Genomic DNA, 7,286 nt, shown 5'->3' on the forward strand with positions numbered 1-7,286 from the left:
CATTACTATGACATTACTTCACCAACTCCATACTGTGTGTTGTGTAAGATAGCATACACACTACCTACACCCCTCATCTTCAAGATATATACAGTACAGTACCATGCAAGACAGCAGACAGATGCAAAGTTGAAGTTGATGAAAGTTTCACTTTGTAAACATATTCTCGTAGTCCTGCCTGTAATGTCCAAGCAATACACACGTCATCAATGGAAACAGCACTATGTGCAGGGCTAATTGCTCAAATGTGCGAGCACAAACTAGAGCTTTCTTCTCTCTGATAAGTTGGACACTACCTCTACATGACGTGCATCTGCTATGTATGATGTGGCAGCACGGTGTGCACAGCTCTGATGTATCAGACGGCACTGAAGAGTCCATACTACTTGCAGGACCTGTGCACACATCCATATGTACTGCTGGTGAAGTTGGTGAACTGCACATTCCTTGAACAAAGCAGGTCTAAGAGGGCTCTTTTCCCAACATCAGAGCCCTAGTGCATGAGAACACAGTGCAAAATGAAGATACAAGTGGCAAAGCCACCTATGATATCATGAGGCATCATCCCATGACAGATCAGGCTTTCACAAAATCTGGTAAACATTGGTCAAACCTTCTGTAGTTGGCGTTTACCAAGGGCGAAAAACGGCCACCGCTCATTTACCACTCAACGCTACTGACTTTACCCTCCAATACACGGAAAACATGAGAAAGAACACTACAATATCATAAACTGTGGAAATGATTGTAGAAAGCACATAACAAGGCAGTCGTGTGGTGAACCACAACATGATGTGCAATTAATAATATGGCAAGGTAAGTCAACGAGTCTATTGTGGATCACTATAATAAATAAAATGTACATTACACCACAGGTTCAAATAAGTGCATGCTCAAATTGCTTTTATAGACATTTCTGAACATTCGCCAGAAAGCAGAGTGATTTGCAATTTACAGACAAACCTTATTATATTCGTAATGTCTGATATTCGTTATAAGCATGTATATTTGTACAATGCTGATGTTGGCAAGAAAGCTTTCAGATTTAGTTTCCTATATCCGATAATTTGCCATATCTGAGTAATTGAGGTTCAAATGTGCCGTCACCATATTGTCTATGTCACCACCCCTTTCATACATGAGAAATGCGACTTCTGAGAGTCAATGGCAAGAAACTAAGCTTAACTGCAACAAGGATAGCTGTGGCAGCTTTTATACAAGGCTGCTGTATGCATTTATCCTTTCCCCCAGATAACTGAATACCTACAGTGGCTTGTTTTCTCATGGCACGTGTGCAATAGTGAGCTGATCACTAATATTTATTAAACAGACGAATGGCATACAACCACAAATCAATGTCCTTTTAGATTGATCCAGTTTACAGTGCTCACAAATGCACTTATTTCATGAAGCATTACTGGCACTGGTCTCTCGAGCACGACTGCAAAAAAAAAAAAAAAGTTTTTTTTGCACTAGTTTCACACAATGATGAAATAAGTGTGAAGTACATTGTGTAGCAGTTTCCACTGTAATGCATGAAGGAACACAATAGCCAGTATGGAGGCAGGTGTGAAAGACAAGCACACGCATCTGGCAGATCAGGTCATACGAATAGTACTGCCATAGTTTTAGGTTCCCCTCATTATGCGGCCAAAAAATGAGTTTTAGCACAGCATGTATAAGCTAAAAGTTTCATGTGTTTACCTAGAGTGTAAACTGGTTCAGTCGTGCCGTTGCATGCTTGGGAATGTCGAGAAGTAGGGACTCTTGATTGGCATCTTTTTCATAGAGCCAGGATATCTCGAAGACATGTTTGGCTAACAATATTCCATCTGTAGCATTGGTTCGATTATTGATTAAAAGTGTTTAAAATGCAGTTTTTCTTCATTACAGTCAACTGTCATTAATTTTATCCTTGCAGAATTGTAATATCTGGTCGAAATATCCGAAAAGTTGAAGTAGTGGCAGCAAAATTAGCAAATTAAAATCTTTCTCTTTTTTATTGGTTGAAGCAGCCAGTAAGGAATCTTGTTTCTTGCTCTTGAAGCGGGCACTCAACAGGCATGAGATGAAGAGCGCTGACATGTATAAACACTGGCTCAGTGTGATGTGACAAAAAAAGCGGCAGGAATGTTGGACACTAAAAGATTAAAATAGGTTTATATAAAACAGCTTCATGCCTAGAAAAGCAATAGCATCGCCTGCTGAATTTCATGCTTTTTCATACCATATAGCAACTGCTGCTGAAGACGTAAACATGCCTCACACAGCTATATCCCATCATTCCCATGGTGGCACAGCACTAATTAGGCCGCTTAATGATGCGTTGGCACCAGATTTCTGTCAAGGCAGTATGCTAAGAAACTGTACGGTACACATTTATCGTAATAATAAATTCACAGTGTTATCCCCGCCAAAGTGTTGTACTTGCCGCGCAACTGGCCGCTCGAGGCACTTAGCATGTATTCGCGGGCTCCTTTCACGCTTAGAAACACACTTTGATGTAGCACGTATTGAGCAACAGAAAGTTGTATCAGTAGTTTTTTATGTCGCTCTACAATTTTCTCACTGACACTTTTAATCTAATTATAATGTTTGAGAAGTTAATTATTTACACTAATTATCTAATTATGTATATTTAAAACTAATTTGAGTATCTCCAAGCAATGGCAAACAACATTACCTTGTCTCTGGACAGCTATGTGGCATTCGCATATTCTTAAACTCTGGCTAAATTAGTTGGGACACCCTGCATATCAGTGACTGGTTAAGCACACAAGGCGGACGGCGGGATCAGAGTGGATCAAAGTTAGGGATCAGATGTTTGCGCGAGAAAGACCGCTGGCATTTTCCCGATGCTCCGTGACCTATGCGACCGTAAACGCCTGCCCCGGTGACGCTGTTACCGCCTCGCTGATCGAGCTCAGTGCATACCCCCTATACGTATATGCGTTGTGAATCACCAAATACGCTTATTGCAAGCGTGATAGCACTATGTCCTGAACACAAAGGATGTGGCTGCTATGAAATAAGTCCACATTGCCAGAAATAGGGACGTAGCCAGAAATTTCGTTCGAGGGGGGGGGGGGGTGCACGTTTCATCTCGACCTCCTCATAGAATTTGTTGAGGGATCAAATACATGACTAATAACTGCATTGCCATTGCCAAAGATGCTGCAAATGAATGCTTTAATGCCCCCCCCCCCTTGAAATTAGGACGCATACCATGATGCTGCGACGAGCCCGCTCACCATCAAAACACCCTTGAAACTGCTCGGATGGGACTCCTTGAGTTAAAGGGACACTAAAGGTTAATATTAAGTCAACGTGGACTGTTCAAATACCATCCCAGAAACCTCGAAACGCTTGTTTCATGCGAAGAAACTTATTTTAAGAGAAAATGCGTTTCGAAGCGTCCGCGTACCTCTAGCACAGTCCAAATCGCCCGCCCTCCGATCGAGGAGTGGTGACGTCATGGTCTCATAGTGACGTTGGCGGTCAGTGAGTAACGGCGCCCGCAGACGGCGCTACGGCTTTTCTGCGCAAAACGCAAACGCGCGGCCAGAAACAGAGCCGAGACAGAGCCGACAGCAGTGCGAAAGTGGAACTATGGTGGCTAGCGGAGGGGAAAGCGCGAGACGATAAGCTGGTTATTTATTTTATGACGCCAACTTTGACGCTCGTTGCAATGGCCCTGACAACGACACCTTGGCTCGCGATGCTGGGATTGACTTCAGCGATTTAAGCACTGATGAACGTGACCTCCTGCTGAGGGCTCGCGCTGCTGGCGTCGTTGCGTGCTACTACGACGGCAACTGTATGTCATGGCTGTACATATTCGCACATTTGTAGCTTTTCCTTCGTGAAAACCAAATGCCGCACTCACCGCGCCGTCTTCGACCTGTTCTTGCGCTTCAGAGAATGCAGGGAAGACCAACGGAACAGCGCTACGGGAAAGCATTGCTTTGAAAGGCATTCCACACGACTTCAGTAAGTCGGCGTTGAACTCGTAATCCTCTGGACGAAAGCGCAGCGAGCCCACTATGCGATTTTTCGACTCTTTGCCAACGCGCTGTGGCAGAGGTACGGCACTTAACCACTTCGAACGGAGAGGTTCACTCGTTGGCACACAGTGATAAGTAACGTTGGATTCGCCGCTGCAACCGCCCTTGGCCAAGTTCCGCGGACTGTTCGCGCATCCCACGACATCACATGGACGTGGCATTCTCGCTGCTTGTTCCAAATGCAAGTTTCGCGAGCCAGTAGAACCAGCGCAGCACGACGCGCCAGCGAAACAACTGAAACTCCAAAGCGCGCGGCGCAGAGTCTAGCGAAAACGAAACCTTTCGACCACCCATACTACTGAAGGGTAACGTCAAAATGTTATTTTTTCTTGGAATCGAACAGAAGTAGACAAGTAGCATTTTCTTCCGTCTTATAACCTAATGAAATTGACTTTTTTAAAAAGATACGAGTGGTTGAGTACTAGTGACATAAATTATGATGAGGAGTGCCTTCGTCATCGGGATAGTACCGGAATGTCGCTGGGGGGTCTCAAATTGTGTCATGCATTTACCTAAATTTCTCGGTCACTAAAGCTCTCTTCGCGATTATATTGGCGCCTTAGGTGTTCTAGAGCATTTGGCAGAAAACCACGTCTTGCCTAAATTTTTCCTGTTCTTGCCTAATTGTTTCCTGTTCCCGTTTTTTACTTAGAATTCGTTTGCCCATTTGTCCTATGAATTTCAAATCGTTATCACTTTCGAGAATTGTCTTACGAATTTCTGTTTCCGTCAAGTCCTCCTTTACGTCTACCTCGATCTCCTCACACAACCACAACAGGTCAGCTCTCGTCAAACACATTAGGACCATGGTCGCTACTTTAAGCTTTGGCTCTGCTGTCACACAATACTTGTTGCGATACCCACGCAAATCAGAATACAAGTAAATGATCCCAGCGAATCAAATCCAAAAACACAGGGAAATTGAAGCCTGGTAAATCTTGCAGCCAAAACCTAACGATTACCCATTGAAGCAGCGCCATATCACCAGTCCTCCGCCGTACCCAGTCAGTTGCAAGAGGTAGTCAATCCCAAGTCGCCTCCAACTTGATCAGGATACCGGTCGGTCACCATGTGCCAACGTCTGTCAGCTGCCGTTGCTGTCTCCGAGTCGTAGGCCGATCTAGGAGCCGTAGGCCGATCTCACCGCTGCCGTTCAGTTGTAAGAGTTGTCGGACGATCCCACCGCTGTCAACCAAATGTAGGAGTCGTCGGACGATATCGCCTCTGCCACCATTTGAAGGACTTGAAGGTCGTAGTGAGGAACTCGGTGAAAAGGATTTATTTACATTATTTACATCTTAGACAGGACATACATCGACAGTCTAGCGTGACTCCCATATGGAGCCCGCAACACTAACATACAGCAAACAGCTTACGAGCACACAGCTCACTAGTACATTTCGAGCATGACGAGCACTCAACTCACAACGATGAGCACACAATGAGCACTCACAGCAGCCAACAATTGCTGCTTATAAGATAGTTCGACGTCATTCAAGATGGCCCTCCCTTTTGGAGGATGAGGGCTGTCATACACGTGCCGCACACACACACGTGTGTAAAGGTCCGGAGCCGACGTCAGAGAGTGGCGGTTTCAGCACAAAGCCTGCTTAGTCGAACTCCTTCACTCGCAACGGCGACGAGTCTTGAGGTTGGCGGTTTCAGCACAAAGCCTGCTTCGTCAAACCCCTTCGCTCGCAACGGCGACGAGGCTAGAGGTTGGCGGCGGCGTTCCAAGATGAGGTTACCACCGCTGGCGTAACTGGCTGGCAAACTTGCACTGCAGCTGGCCGTTCTTAACACCGCACCTTGCAGCAGAATTCCCCATATTCCAAAAAGATCCCCGAAAATTTCCCTGAACGTTATATATATATATATATATATATATATATATATATATATATATATATATATATATATATATATATCCTACTGTACATGTCACTGCGTTCGAACGCTGCCGTGGATCGCTGCCGTGATAAGCTCGCCTATCAGCTTCAAGCAAGCCATGAAACGGGCGCGCGTATGTTGCAGTTGAGAATGGTGTTTTATTTCTCTCCTCGAAGAGGCTGGCATCAGCACATATCGTAGAAAGCTTAAACAGCCGCAACACCGTTTGGCCAATGCCCGATGCCTTTATATAGCAGGCAACGCAATGACAGCCAACGACTCATCTATACATGGTACGACATAAGCAATGAAAAACTGCGGCTCGTGCGCCGTTTTTGATCATTTGGAATTCGTGTGCGCTCAAAAAGCCATCTCAACATGCACTTCGTACCCACCTTGAATATAGGGAAGTGGATAAGTCCTTTGGTGCGGCTTCGATCTTCGTAACGCCTGCAGCGCAGCACAGGCCAGCGGTAATCACGTGCAGGAAGCAACACACAAGACGACGAACTCCTGAACGGAGGTACAGACGATGCGACGAGAAAAAAAAACGATGACTCAGGTGCCCAGCTCGCCCGTGCGAATCGCCACACAATTGTCACAATGTCCTAAAACGCGCAATGACTACGACCACAGAACTACGATTGAGAATGCACAATGGCACAGCCATGCACAGCGGTTGCGGTAGAAATCCTTTCCTAATTGGTTGAAAAGGTGTCACGTGAATCACACTAGCCAATGAAGATGCCAAGACAAAAAGAAAATGTGCCCTTTCCTGACGATTTAAGAAGAAAGAGTGAAAACCGTTATTCTTTGCTCTTTCCGCTCTTTGCCCTCTCAGCACTTTGCCGCCTGCGACTCTCTGAGCTCCTTCATTCGTTCTCTTTCCTGGAGCTTCCCGTGAGCGCGCGCACGTATGCGTGTTTGGCTGGTGCATGGAGCAGAGGCGTCGCGGCGGCGCTCTGGGGCCAAGGCTCAAACACGCCAAGTAACATGCGCTTCGGTCCGGCCGTGATATGGCGTTCGCGCACGTGCAGTTGTGTGAAGCGTTCGTTTATGTTTTCCGCAGCGCCGTGCAACGAGGTAAAGGACGTACGTATACGCGGTGACTAATATTTGCTGTCATGTAATCATCCAATTAAAGTGCGTCGGCATTGTAGGGAGCAGTGGCGCACAAAGCGCTTACGCGGTGACTAATATTTGCTGTCATGTAATCATCCAATTAAAGTGCGTCGGCATTGTAGGGAGCAGTGGCGCACAAAGCGCTGCTGCACGGTCGCATTCTCGATTTATAATTATACTCTCAGGGTACTTTCGCGATAGGTGGCGTCT

At 45.9% G+C, this 7,286-nt stretch overlaps 1 protein-coding gene across 2 annotated transcripts in view; it reads right to left on the minus strand.

Moving 5' to 3' along the window:
* LOC142567911 (uncharacterized) overlaps nt 1-6,641 on the minus strand; it is a 78,431-nt gene extending 71,790 nt beyond the window's left edge. For both annotated transcript variants that reach the window (XM_075678002.1, XM_075678001.1), the window contains exon 1: nt 6,350-6,641. The gene's annotated coding sequence lies outside the window, so the exon portion shown is untranslated. The remainder of the gene's footprint in view (nt 1-6,349) is intronic.
* Between the last annotated feature and the right edge of the window lie 645 nt (nt 6,642-7,286).

The sequence above is a fragment of the Dermacentor variabilis genome, unplaced genomic scaffold, assembly GCF_050947875.1.
Source record: "Dermacentor variabilis isolate Ectoservices unplaced genomic scaffold, ASM5094787v1 scaffold_15, whole genome shotgun sequence".
Classification (NCBI taxonomy): Eukaryota; Metazoa; Arthropoda; class Arachnida; order Ixodida; family Ixodidae; genus Dermacentor; species Dermacentor variabilis.